The 14,568-nt window shown below is 38.1% G+C and overlaps 1 protein-coding gene across 3 annotated transcripts in view; it reads left to right on the top strand.

The window, feature by feature from the left end:
• Nucleotides 1–14,568, top strand: part of SGCZ (sarcoglycan zeta) — a 199,301-nt gene that overhangs the window by 131,320 nt on the left and 53,413 nt on the right. The gene's annotated exons all lie outside the window — the stretch shown is intronic.

Raw genomic sequence — 14,568 nt, 5'->3', positions numbered from 1 at the left:
TTTTCCAGTCATATATATTGTAAGTTGCCCAGAGAGTTAAATTTGAACAGAAATATACATTGATTAAATAAATAAATCAAGAGAGCTCTCAAAATAGTTAACAGCAAGTGCAAAGCAAATAAAAACAAATTAGTAAAAGCAATCTGAAAAGGTTAACATATTATATGAAACACAAAAACTGATGAAAAGCATCATTAAACCATACAAAAAGTTTAAGAGATGCAACTCTGAGCAGAAAAAGAAAATGAGGACTGATCTATATGTTATAAATATGTGAAAGCTTGCATGTTTAGCAGATTTAGCTCCACGCTAGCAATGTAATAAAAAGGATAATGTATTACAGCAAACTGCTGATCAGATAAAATGAGATTTAATTCTATTTGTACTTCAATAGCTCCTTCCTTCCTTCCTTCCTTCCCACCCACCACTGTTCAATTATTTACAAAACCCTTTTCATCTTTACATATTATAAATTGCATGAAACAAAATGTGGGAGAATTATTTTCATATTTGCTGGTACATTTTTAAAAACATGGTTATATTATAAGGGGTAAGGAATTTATCCTTAGGATGGCATTAGATGATATTAGATCAGACACAAAGCATTGAACTGAATTTCCACATGCCATGGGAATTTTAGATTTCACTGATGTGGACTCATAGATTGTACATTTTCATAGACTCTCATGTTCAGCAGCTTGATATAGGAAATAATATAAATTGTAAACAGCTTACAAAGAGTATCATCTTTCCACCCTTCCATCAGTTGTGGCCAACACAGAACTGAACAGCTTTGAAGATGACTAGCCTTAGCCTAACAATGGTTCAGCTACATTTGAGATATTTCACTAGCTGAGAAAATAGCTTGTCAGTTTAAGGTTTCTCTGACTGCAAATCATGGAATGAGTACTAAATTACTTTATACATGTTAAGAAATTAACATGTATATCTGAATCAGCTTCAGATTCCTGTTTCAGCTTGGAATGTTCTTGGCTTCCCCATACAGTTTACATGTATTCCACTTTTTATATCAGTATAGACTGATACTTGCGGAATGTTTTCCTTCATAAAGACACAATTGTTTTTTAAGTTAAACCTTTCAAAATGGAAGAAGGAGAAAGGAGGACAAGGAGTCTATAATCCTTAGATAACAGCATCCCAAATCAGCATATGCCATACAATATGTTCAGTTTTTACTCATGTTCAGGGTCAGTTGTTGTGATTCCTGGCAATATCTGTCATAAATCATCCTCCAATGGCAGGTTTGTGTTGTTCTTTACAATTTATAATTTGTGATTATCCTAGCTCAGCTGCCACTGTTTTAAAATGATAAAACCTTCCACAGAGTTATTGTGATTTATTATATTTGATTTCCTTTGTTGAGTAGATTGATATGTTAGCTGACTCAACTAACATTTAAAAAGGTGACTTTCAAATTGGGCAGTATATTATTCAAAATATATGAATACTTTTGAATTCAAGTGTTCACAAAAATATCAGGGGCAGATAAGTTTTTGCAGACAGATCCTGTGTCCTCTGTGTGAAATAACAAAGTTTTTCTTTAGAATTGTTATTTGGGTCAAATGTAAAACACAGATACACTATGATGTATATAAAGAGATAATATAAAGAATTTGAGCTAGTTACTTCTTTCTGTAGGCAAGACAACTGCCTGTAAAATCAGTTGATGTTATTGGTCCAAGCTGTTTTTGGTAGATTTTGACTTCTCATGACAGATGGACAAAGTATGTGGGAAACATGGTTTTAACTCTACTTTTTGTCTTCAGTTGTTTCAAATGCCAATTTGGTCAATAGCTAATTATTATAAACTTAAAACATTGGCCATGTCTGCACAGAATGATAAGCTAGATTCTGCTGAACCTTGTTGGATGGATGGATGGATGGATGGATGGATGGATGGATGGATGATAGATCTCACAGGAAAGCATAATCTGTTATGACGATAATTGTATTAGTTATCCTGATGCAATCACTGTGCAGCTGCCAGTCCAATTTCTATCTGTACCATTCCTTTGAGAACAGTGGATAAAGATGCAGAGAGTTGTATAGCCTTGGATAAGATGTATGCTGATTGTCTGTGCATTAGTAATAAAAGCTCTGAGAAGTATTTAAGAAGCCTTCAATCTCTATAATGAAAACCTGACTTCAGTTTATATGTCTGTTATAAAAGCCACAATCATGCAGAGGTTAGTTGCAGTGACTGAGCAGAATAGGCAGAGAGGGCAAGTGGAGAATAACAACGTTCTTATGAGTGAGCCATTGATCATTCTGTAGCTGACTACTTAAAAAGAAGGAGAAAGAATTGTAATGTGGTGCCTGCCATTTTTTCATTATACAATAGGACCTCTGAATTTAAAGATTTTCTATTATGTGGTAGGCCATGGTATTCCACAAGAGGTACTTCAATATCAAAATGGCCTAGAAGACACATTTCTGAAGATGAGATTTAACAGAGGTACAAGGGAAGGGAATCTGCCCTTTTCCATATATTGTCTGTTTACCTGTGTATACTGTACATCACATGTGACAAACTGCAGCTAAAAATACATTATGCATGCTGAGCATGTGGGCAATGGCTTAATCGCATGTAATTTGTCCATGTTCCATCATTCTAGCACATTGGAAGAGACCTTATTAATACTTACATTTGCAGTAATGAGGACTAGAGACTTCCTATCTTTTTCACAATGCTCTGTGTTTGGTAGAGACACAGAAAAATTCCAAAGAATTCCATTGCAGTGAACAAATACATGGCTTGTTTGAAATACCACAAGACAAAAAGCACACTGAATGCTTAAATACTTTAAAATGCAAATCATGTGGAAGGGATGGAGTTATTATGCTTACTACTATGTAAGGCATGTGTTAAAGAAATGCAGACAAAAATATGTATGTTTTTCATGTCTACTTTTTATTTTAAAAATAAATCAGAAGCTGATAAAGAATAAGGCTAAGATGGGGAAAATGAGACAGAAAATGAGAAATGGAGTGAAATTTAACCACACAGAATTACTTATCCCCAGAAAACAAATGTTACCACAGTCTTTTTCTTCCAGAAATGATCTAATAAATTATTTCTTTTACTGTGTATTTTCTTCTAATATTTCACTGCTAAGGCAAATGCTCTCTGACTGTCATGACATTCCCAAAGCTGCTGTTGGCTGCAAAGCACATTTACATTATTTGGAGCATCCGGCCTTATAACAATTCTCTGATAGGACATTAAATTTTTATCTTTGCTTTCTCCTACTCTTTCTGACATTCAGATATCTCATTTAATTTTTCTAAAATTGTAGCTCACGTGCAGACTGGATGGGAAGGTCACTAAGAAGGGCAAACAAATTTAGTGGTGTTTTATAACCTGTGTTATAGAAAAATAGGTTGTCATTCTCACATTTCTCTGACATAAGCTTTAGCCATATCTTTATTGGCAAATTGTTCTGCATGATATTAAAATCCTAGAAAAGAGATATAAAAGTAAAGCCTCCTTCAAGTCAGGCTTAATTCTGGGGACATCATGGACATGTCAAGAAAGTTCTCTTGGCAGTAATATAAAAGTAGTTTGCCACTGTTTTATTCTGGTAACTTTTTGAGTTCCTAGTCTAGTTTCTTGGGCTGTAAAGACAATGGGGGCTGAAAAGAAATGTACTTTCAGACTTGCAAGATTCTGTTAATGTAACCTTACAATAAAGTTGAATTAGTTCATCTGGGCATGCTTCTTTTCTAGACTACCCTGCAAGGCTGACATCAATCTTGCAAGTCTGAAAGTACACCTCTTCCCCCTCACCTTTACAGCCCAAGAAATTAGGGAGGGTCCGTTCTGAGACATTTGCCACACCCACATTCCTGCTGTGGGCCAAGCTGCCTCTTAACCAACTGTTGCCCTGCCCACAGCTCTTCCCCCTGTCTCCCAAGGTCATTCCCTCATACCATTACACCACTCCTTTTCCTCAAATCTACTGAAGAACAGATTTGAAAGGAAGAGGCTGCCAAAAGGAAAGAAAGGGAAAGTCTATTCTCAGGAGCAGAAGTTTACTCCTACAAGACTGTAATTCCTATCTGTTATGCATTAGGTTTATGCTGGAAATGTACAAATACAGACTAGCAGCAAAATATTGCCAAGTTGATTGTGTTTTTTGCATTTTTCAAACTCTTATCCTACAATTCAATATAAAAAAAATAGTGGGGGGGGCATCCTTGAAGGAGTGTCATGAGTGCCGTTGAGCTGAAGACATCAGCACAACGGCACACATGACAATAACGAGGAAGCAGAGGAAGGGGCTCAAGATAAGCATGCACGCACAACAGCAGCCATCAGCTCACAAAGGAGAAAGAAGAAAAGACAAAGGCTAAGCGGATCGCGAGGCACACCCAAGCTGTTAGCACAAGCGCAACAGAGATCGCCCAGCTGACAGCAATCACCGGCTGAATGAGGAAACCGATGATGGGCGATCCCGGGGCACCAGCTGGGGCCTCGCAACCCTTCACCTACTGGCAAGACAGCATGCAGGACAAAGGGGGGATGACGTAACCCAGGGTAAGGGGGCGCTGACCGGCGCGGGGTATTTAAACCCCGCACCGGCGCGCTCCCCTCACTCTCAGCTTTCTTTTCGCAACTGACACTATGTATGAAATAAACCAGAACCTGCTCTCCTAGGAATCAGCGTCTGTGTTTTACTCTGCGGTAGGCAGTGCATGACATAAAGCTGAGAGTCACAAACTCAGCCTCGCCGAGCCCCACCGGACAACGAGCCGCGGGAGAAATAGACGGCGAGAAGACCACGAGCGATGAGGCCAACGCGTCGCGGCCAAAGCGGGCGAACCGCACAGCAAGAAGCGGAGGAGGACCGATCGAGGCCAGAGGCACCGCGGACCCCAGGAGCCACGGACACCCGCCCGGCCCACCCCGAGCCTCAGCTCCAACCCCAGAGGGAGACGGCGGCGGAGGCGACCCAGCCACGGGAGGGAGCAACATACCTCCCGAGACCAGCGGAGACCCCCCCGTCCCACATCGCACCCCAGCCACGGGCGCGGAGCGTCAGCCCAACTGCGGCAAGCACGGTGGAGGACGGAGAGGCAACCCAGCCGACGCACTCCCAAACGGAGGAAGCGGACCAGCGGACGGGACTGCCTGAACCCCACCAGTGGCTCAACCCGGCGGACACACCGATAGACCCGACCCCAGCTGCCAGCGCGGGGTATTTAAACCCCGCACCGGCGCGCTCCCCTCACTCTCAGCTTTCTTTTCGCAACTGACACTACGTATGAAATAAACCAGAACCTGCTCTCCTAGGAATCAGCATCTGTGTTTTACTCTGCGGTAGGCAGTGCATGACAAGGAGAAAAAAGTGTGAGAGAATTTTCTTAAATGAAGCATGAAAGCTTGCACTTCCTTTAGTTATTACAAGAGGAATGTGAGAATGTCCAATCTGTAATTGTAACCAGTCCACAACCTCTCTGCCTTTTCATGTTTCGGTTAAATCCCAAGGGAAAATATAACAAAGGAAGCCCTCCCATGTGATCATTTCAAATTAGAAATAGGGACCAGCCAGGAATACTTTTTTTTATTTATTTATCAGCTTGCAACAATAAAGATTTAAGATTACTAATTTTGGGCTTGATTATTGGAGGGTTTATTTATGTCAGTATAAGCCTGTCCAAGCCTTAAAGTCATCAGGATAAGTGTCCTGATTACCAGGAAACACACTGAGGCGAGGACTTGGTCTCTAATATTTATTAGTAGTACTTAACAAGAATCCTAACAAACTGAGAAAGTGTGGGAAAACCCAGCCATATAAACCCCAAAGGTTAAGGAGGTCCCGATCTGTGTCTCTTTGAATGGCTGAACAGTTCCTCAGTGCTACGCATGCGCTTGACAGTCTGGGTGAGAGCCCCCTGCTCGCCATCCTTACTCATGACATCAAGTTCCCTTAAAGATGCTTGTTAGTAATGCAAAAAGAAAAAAAAGGAAAAAGAAATGGAAATGGAAATGGATTAAGCCAATTTACAACTTTTGCTAATTTCCTGACTTTCACTGTCTGCTACTTTTAATGGGCAATCAAAACTAACTAAATGCTTCAAAAAGTAGAAGCTTTTTTTGCTATAATTATTTGCCCAACCTGGCACTCAGCTGACATTACAGACGATGTAAACAACTTACCTCTGTAGATTCATTAGCAAGTGTGCTGATGGTATTGGAAAGGTACAGAGTGATGAGGTTTATTTATATTTGAAATACTTCTGTCTGGATTTTTATGGGGTGGTTCAGACAAATCCAGCGATCTCTCCATTGTGTCTTAGTGCTAACAATGAAAAACTAAAGTTTGAAGGGAGAAAGGGAGTGTGAAGCAGGAGTTGCTGTGAAGCCTCAGTGAAGCTTTTCTTTAAAAAGAAACCAGTAATTCAATTCCAATCTGGAACATTTACTTAAAAAAAAAAAAACACTAATTTCCCCTAATTTCTTCAAAGGGTCTTATCCAACCTTCAGTTTTTCCTGTTTAAAAATATTTCTAGAATCAATATATTCACATTATTACCTCTAACACAAAAAATCTCTAATTTCATGCATAATTATTTATATATTTATACTTTATAAATATATAAATAATTATGCATGTTTGTTGTTGTTTATTCGTTCAGTCGCTTCCGACTCTTCGTGACTTCATGGACCAGCCCACGCCAGAGCTTCCTGTCAGTTATGCATGTTTAATATAATTGAATTTTGTGACAAGGTGCCTTAAAATAGCACACATATTTAACTCATATATAATAAAAGGATTGACTCACACAACATGCCAACTTCTTATATGTAGCTTGTTTGGTTTTAGTTCTGAACGTTTTGTGAATTCAACCATTTTTGCTTTGTTTCCAATGGTATAGGTCACAGGGTTACAATGAACTAAGTCATTACAACTTATTCAGTGAACTAGAATTAAGCAAAGTATCCCTTAATGCCGTGTGTAACCCACTGAAAATTGGACCCACTTCCCCCATGTTTTGCTTTTCATTTTGGCTATCAATAAAAATACAATACACAGAACATAGCGTGAGAGGTCTATTTCTAGACACAGCAGATTCTTAGAAGTTTGGAGCATAATCCAGAATCCCTTGTCATTGTTCATCCTGTTTGAGCTTGATGGGAGATGAAATTGAAAACATTTGATGGGATCAGGTCATCTGTCAACTTTCAAGTGGAACTTGGGAGTTTAGATTTTGAAATCCGGTGTGTTGAATTGAGTAGGCTCAGGTTTAACTCTTTTAGCCACAAAATTTACTAGCTGGCTTTTTAAAAAAAAAAAAATCTCAGTCTCTCTGTCTCTCAGCCTATTTGAATAGTTGTTTTCATGAAGATGAAATAGGACAAGCAATTGGGCTATTTTAAACTCAAGCAGAAAAGGTGAAATATGAATGCAATAGATGGTTCCCCCAAAACACAGCAAGGATGCTGTGATGATAGCAGTATATGACGTTGGATGAGTTCAAGCTGTCTTGAACTCAGAAAAATTGTCTCATGCCATACATAAAAGCCATGTTAGGACTCACTTGACTTTTGGCTTAGCAGGCTGTATTTGTCTCTTGTGATTTTGTAAATCATGGTTTCTAGTTTAGCATGCAAATCATCCAATTTTGTTGTATTTAGCCAACCATTGTTAAATAATTATACCTTAATGTATTGCATACACCTGGTCATTGTCGCCTGCTTCTGAATATACATGTATATTGACACACATACATGTATATATGTTGTACAGTAGGTCTCATAAAAAACATTGTATTAGGTTGGAACTCCATTTAAAAAAAACAGATGTACTTTGTAATTGCATTTTAGAACTGATTACATTTTAAAAAATAATAATTTTACAAAAATAAAATGCTCCTAAATACACATGATTACATACAAATACATACCATTTCAATTTTGAAAAACAGAATATCAATTAGTTAGGTGTCATCAAATCAAGTCTGATGTTGATGTTCACCATCTTGATGGTCGTAATACTCGTAGCACCTCCAAGGACATGTCAGTAACCCTTTTGGTCCCGTCCTTCTACTTAATCCTTTCTCTTCCTTTTCTTACACTGCCTTCAGCTCTGTCATATCTGTAATCATTTTTTCTAGTCCATCAGTCTCTTCCATCATGTGCTTGAAGTATATGAGTTTCTGCTTGCTGATCATTGCCTCAAGGACACAATCAAGTTTTATTTAGTCCAAGATTGCTTGGTTGGTTCTTCTTGAAGGATATGGTACTCTTAGTAACCATCTCTAACTCTGTAAATCTTCTTTCACTCTTTCTCATTGTCCAGCTTTCACAGCCATGCATTGCTTGGCTTAAAGTAAGACCATTGCTTTAACTATTCCAATCTTTATCACTTAAATGTATTTACCTTTCATAATCTTGTCTGAATATTTCACTGACTTCCTCCCGATGGGTGATCTCTCTTTTTCCTGCAATATGTGGTTCATCTTTATCTATTTTTAGCCCAAGAAATCAACATTATCTACCATCTTTGCCTCTTTGCTTCTTTGTGGGTTCACATTACCTTTGTTTTCTTAATGCTTAACATTAAACCAGATTTTTTACTTTTCATTTTTATTTTCAGTTCTTCTAAATTTTCTTTTTTCTTAACTATCAAAGTAGTATCATATGCATATCATCCTCCAGTTGTTGTTTCTTCCAGTCTTGCCAATCTTATAATATATAGTGAATGTGTAAGTTAAATAAATATGGGATGATATGCACCCTTATTTCACTTCCTTCCTTATTCTGAACTAGTCTATTTCTCAAAACTCATTTCTTACAATAGCTATTTGTTCCTTGAAAAGATTTTTCGGAAGAATAATCTGAAACTACTAATCTTAGTATGTTCCACATTCTGGCATGATCTCCACAAACCAAGGCCTTGCTGAAGTCAAGGGGGCAAAGGGAAACCTACTTTTTTATTCCTTTGGGTACTCCACTGTTCATCTTATCTTAGCTAACTGACCATACATCTGTCTGCCTTTTTTAAAACATCCCTGTTCTTTTGTCATTCCTCTCTATATTCTTCACAGTAAGTAATTCAGCAAAACTTTTCTTGGGTGGGGAATTATGCACTTGTTTGGTGATTTTCTTGCAGCTCCATTTTTCTGTATATGCACAGACACAAATCTTTTCCAGTCTCTAGGATGCTCAGCCTAATTCATATTTGCTGACACAGAGCTGTTAGCACTTCAACTGCATTTTCTCATGCAGCTTTAAACAGGTCAATGGATATGTCATCTGCCCTGGTGCTTTTCTATTTCCTAGCTGGTCCATTGCCTACAGTGACGTTGGTTCCCGAATACATTCTGCCTCTACAAGCGCATCTGACATTGCATAACCCATTTCAGTAAAGCCTTTCCATCTTCCTTTAATCTTAGTTGCCTCTATTACATCTCTTCTGTTATTCCTCTTGAGTATTACTACTTTAGCTGTAACATTTATGTGATTTCTCCAATCTTCTTTAAAACAGCTTTTCTTTTCTTTTCTTTTCTTTTCTTTTTTCTTTTTTCTTTTCTTTTCTTGTGATTTTACTATATTAGTTGACATTCTCAATAGATATATTTTCCTTGTCCTTTTTGGCTTGAAACAGAGAATAATATTACTAAATAGTAATAAGTATTCTAAACTTCACCTTCATAAAGGCCATATTTGCATACTATGCTTGTCTGTTATATAGCTAGTTTATATCGAAGTATGCTTTTGTAGAAGTTTATTTTAAAATGTTTGTGTGTTGGATGCTGAGCTAGATGGCAGCACCTAGTGATGTTTGGGTATCTCAAAAAAAGCTAAACATTGTTGGTTAACAATTTGAATGGGAGACATCAGGAAATCTTAAGGATGTAGCTTAGACTGGGAAGTTAAGAAAATTTCCTGGAAATTCATGCCACTTCCATACAGTTGCCAAGAAATCTACTGTACATCAGTGTGCCCCACAAAGTCATCAGGAGTTGAACTCCACTTGAGCAAGTTTTTATGTATTTGTGGAGGAGGAGGAAGCATACAACAAGAAAACCTCAGATAAGGTCATCCAGAAGATCTTTATTTTAAGCCCTCTCTGCCATTTATAATGTATGCTAAAAGTGAACAAGACATGAACTTGCTGATCCACCTGATCCACCTGACATGGATCTACAGTGAAGACTTTGGGATTTTATTCGGACTGGTGAAATGTGGCTGGGTGGTAGTAAAGAGAGGGAAGGTAGTTATGACTGATGGAGTGAAACTACCAGCTACAAGTACCTTGGTATCCTACAGTTACATGGGAACCATAATCAGGAGGCAAGGAAGACAGCAACATCCAAGTAGCACCAAAGGACAAGACAGGTCCTGAAGAGCCAGCTCAATGGGAAGAACAAGATCCATGCCATCAAAACATAGGCCCTGCCAGTCATCAGATACCCTGCTGGTATAGTGAGCTGGCCAAAGGAGGACATGGAGGTGGCTGATGTGAAAACCCAGAAGCTCCTCACAATGTACAGAGGTTTCCACCCCAGGTCCAACACCCAGGGACTGTACACCAGCCAGAAGAGTGAAGTGCTAGGAATAGCCAAGATACTGCGCAGAACCCTCAAGCTCCCAGGCCTCTGGTAGACGACCTGAGGTTGAGGAAGACACATACCACATATTGTGTATGTGTGTGTGTGTGTATAAACACACACACACACAAACACACATACATACATACACACACATACACACACACACTGTGTGTGTGTGTTCCATTTAAAAACAGTTATTAAAATACATAAATGCTTGCCTCATTGCAGGATTTTGCTTATGACTGGAAAAGTCAAAAGATGGAATTGGAAAAGCAACAGTTAAAACCATTTCATATGAGCATATTTCAAAACCTCGGGCACTGTGGTGAAATTCACCTTCCAGTGTTAAAGATAGCAGGGAAGGGATTGGCACCATTAGCAATTATTTTTGAGAACTTGGATGACAGGTAAGGTCTCAGAGGACTGCAGCAGGTCAAATTCAATGCCTATTTTTAAGAAGAGAGGGAGGGAATCAAGAATCCCAGGATTTCATAAAAGTAAGTTTAATTTAACACCTGGCAAGTTTTTAGACTCACTAATAGAGCAGTCAATCAGTAAGCAGTACAGCCAGAGGAAAATAAGAACAATAAGACAATGGGGCTGAGCTTTGTTGAAGAATGGGTGCTGTAGCTGATCCTGGGAAGTTTTTCTCTTTTTCCAGCATGAACTGTAGCATGTATGAGACGTTGATTTTCTATGACAGAGTGTAATCTTTTTATATTCAATTAAAGCATGTTCTATGTGGATTGGAATACAGTTACTAACACTTCTGAGGAAACAGTGGGATCCAAAGATACACTGAACTATCAAAAGGGATGAGCAAGGTCTCTAGCTTTGGAGTTCTACAGACAATCTCATTCCCTCCTAGTTTATTTCAGTTTAAATTCCAAATCTCCATCCTGCTAAATATAGAGACCCATGCTTGCACATGAGACTTTTAAAAATGTGCGATACCATTTGTTAGATTTTTTAGCAAGGGTACCAGCATGTACTTCTATTGTCGTTTTTCTTTGGGTCAGATGCTAGAATTGCATAGTTGTGACAGAAGCTTGGCAAAATTGTGCTGCAGGATATTGGCCTATGTGCCTAGCTCAGGTAATCTAGGGGCACATGTTCCAGGAAGTGTAACAAAGTCAGTTTTTCTTTCTCCCTGTCCATTTTGTTTAGTTTAAAATAGTCTTCATTTTGCAGGCATATCTAATCAAAATGAGTGGGGCAGGCCAACATTTAAATGGCAATTGAACCCAGCTTTTGTCTCCTAAGCTGTTTTATTGCACAGTTTTGCCAGTTTACTGCATTGTTGCTTGAAGTGGTGATGCGCAATGATGATGACCAACATTACAGAGTAGGAGAAAGATGTTCAGACAGCAAAGAGGAGCCACACAAGTATCTTTCTTAGAAGAATCTCATCTGTTTTCCCATCCATGCTAACATAAACTGATCTGCCAGGGTTTAGCATCAGAAATGGAAACTTTTGGGAAGCCATAGCAAGGGCTGAGTGAGGTATATCACACTGTGTGTGTGTGTGTGTGTCTGTGTGTCTGTAACAGATACAAGAATTCTAGTGCAGTGATTTCTTTATAACTAACTATTAGGTGTATATTACTTTCTAAACTTGTTAACAAGCAGTGTTTGTAACATGTACAGGTCCTTGAGCATTAATGTTTGAATCTCACTTTGGCTCATTCTCTGGAATTACCTATTCACTTTTTTGTTCTCTTCCTTGATTATTCTTAAAAACATTCATGGCCTCCACTTCCCCAAAAGGGAAATGTTGACACTCAGTCTCTTGTCCTTATAATGCAATAGTGTGAATTGATTTGTAGGCTTCAGCCCACTTTATATAGCACTGGCTCAGTGTAGTGTGTAGGTTATTATTTTATTATTGGTTAAGGGTGATATGGGGTAATCTTGTTTATCATTTTAATAAGATGAGCATGACATTGTGTATGGATGATAATTGTGGTAAAAGACCTCTAATCCTCTATGAAAGATGATGATGCTTGAGCACTGACCTTATCTGCACCCCGTAGACTAATGTACAAACCAGAATATAATTACCTTTTGAATTTGGCATTTTCTCCTGATTTTGTGATGCTGCATTTGGATTAAAAATGTATTCAAATGCTTCCGCCCATTCATTATTAGGAACTCAGGAGTTTAGGGCTTCCATGGCAATCAGTCATGGGCCTTTGTCAGTTTGTGTCAATTCTATACAAGGGCCAGAGGTCAGTCATTCTATATTATGCTAGCCAGGACAAATGTGAAATAATTCCATTCTTGATGGCACCTTATTACCTAAAATGGTTTAAATCTACTGGGAGATCTAACTTCTGCATTGGTTGAAGACCTGTTAAAATGATTTATCTTGAGAGATGAAAAGTAAACATGGTGATCTGTTGAAACCCTAGTAGATCTGTGAAGGTGGGTGGTTGATACAATTGATGTCAGTGTCAGTAGGTATTTCCTTCTACGGTATGCAGTACAGATTTCTCAGTTTTCAAAGGGGCTTCTGCAATGAAGCATTTATGTCCACAACTACAACAGAACCGAAGGAAGACTTGGTCTGAATTACAGTGATATAATTTTCTTCCCCAAAAATGCATTTCTATGTTCCTAGACTTTTTAATCCAAAAAAATTGGATTTGGAGGCTTTTTTTTTCCTTTGTTTTTGCTGATGATGGTTTTTGCAGTATTACTGAATTTTGATAAATTACTATATTGCCCTCTTCGGCTGGGCTTCTAGAAGTGAGGATCCTCATCAGATGACAGTGATTTGTTCATCAATTTTATATGTTGATTTTATGTTGAAATGGTGTTGTATTGTTCTTTTAGAACTTTAAACCTCACTGTGTCTGATAACTAGGTGGGATAAAAATTATTTTAAATATATACTTACTACAGTATATTTCTTTGATTTTATATTTACAGCATGTACATTTTTGGTGCCTATAATAGCAATGCTATTATAATTTTCCAGAGTACCTACTTAAATCTCTTAATTGTAACCAATTTCACTGAAGTGCTGTCTTCCAGATGCTCCTGCACTTGGAGGACGAATCTAACATCTATTAAAGATTGTAAGACAAAATCTAATTGCACTGAATGCGAGTCAAATCAAGCTCAAGAATGCATTTAGAAAATGCAGCCCATACTTCACACATTTAGAATATAATAAGGTGTTTGCTGTGATTTCACAATGCAGTCTCAAGAGGATGTGTGTACTTGGCAAAGACGATGCTGCATTCAGCACTTCTTGTTAATGTACAAGTGATATCCTTTCTGCCTTGTTCAGAATGCTATCTGGGATTGTCTGATCCTTAGTCAAGCATTTGCGGTTGCCATCTTCCAAACCCAGTCAAGTATGTAACTAAATCATAAACAAGAATTCAGCCATTCAAGGAAAGATTTGATTTTGGAAGTAGCAATGCTATTTAATATCTTGTAGATGGTGCTGGGACGTTGAGATATGTTTTTTTCTTATTACTATTGGTTATTCTTATCCAATAACCAGTTATTCTTATCTAATAACCAGCTATAACCTGTCTCAAACTTCAATTTGAGACAGATTATAGCTTTTCTGAAAGTTGAAATCGGCCAGCAGTGATACAGAGTGACCTTTCATTTACTGGTTCTTGATGTTATTATTTTGGAGCACTACATCAACTCACTCCTGAGCATTTCCATTGTCTGTAGATATAGTGATCTTAATTTTTTGTTTGATGTATACTAGGATCTGTGTTTGTATCTGCATGTATTTCTTATCACACATAGGACTTTGGTGTATGGGTTTCAGTACATACAAAAATACAAAAATGATAAATACCTAAACAGAGGATCACATATTCTTTAATATCAGATATATACTAAGTAATGCTAGTTTAGCCAAGATATGTTTTATGACTTTTCTGGGTCATAACATTGTTAAATTCTAAGTTATGTCAGTCTAAGAATACCTGAGGCCACTGGTTCCTGAATATTAGAGAC

This window comes from Candoia aspera, chromosome 8 (genome assembly GCF_035149785.1).
Source record: "Candoia aspera isolate rCanAsp1 chromosome 8, rCanAsp1.hap2, whole genome shotgun sequence".
Classification (NCBI taxonomy): domain Eukaryota; kingdom Metazoa; phylum Chordata; class Lepidosauria; order Squamata; family Boidae; genus Candoia; species Candoia aspera.
This window is presented reverse-complemented; position numbering and strand designations above follow the sequence as displayed.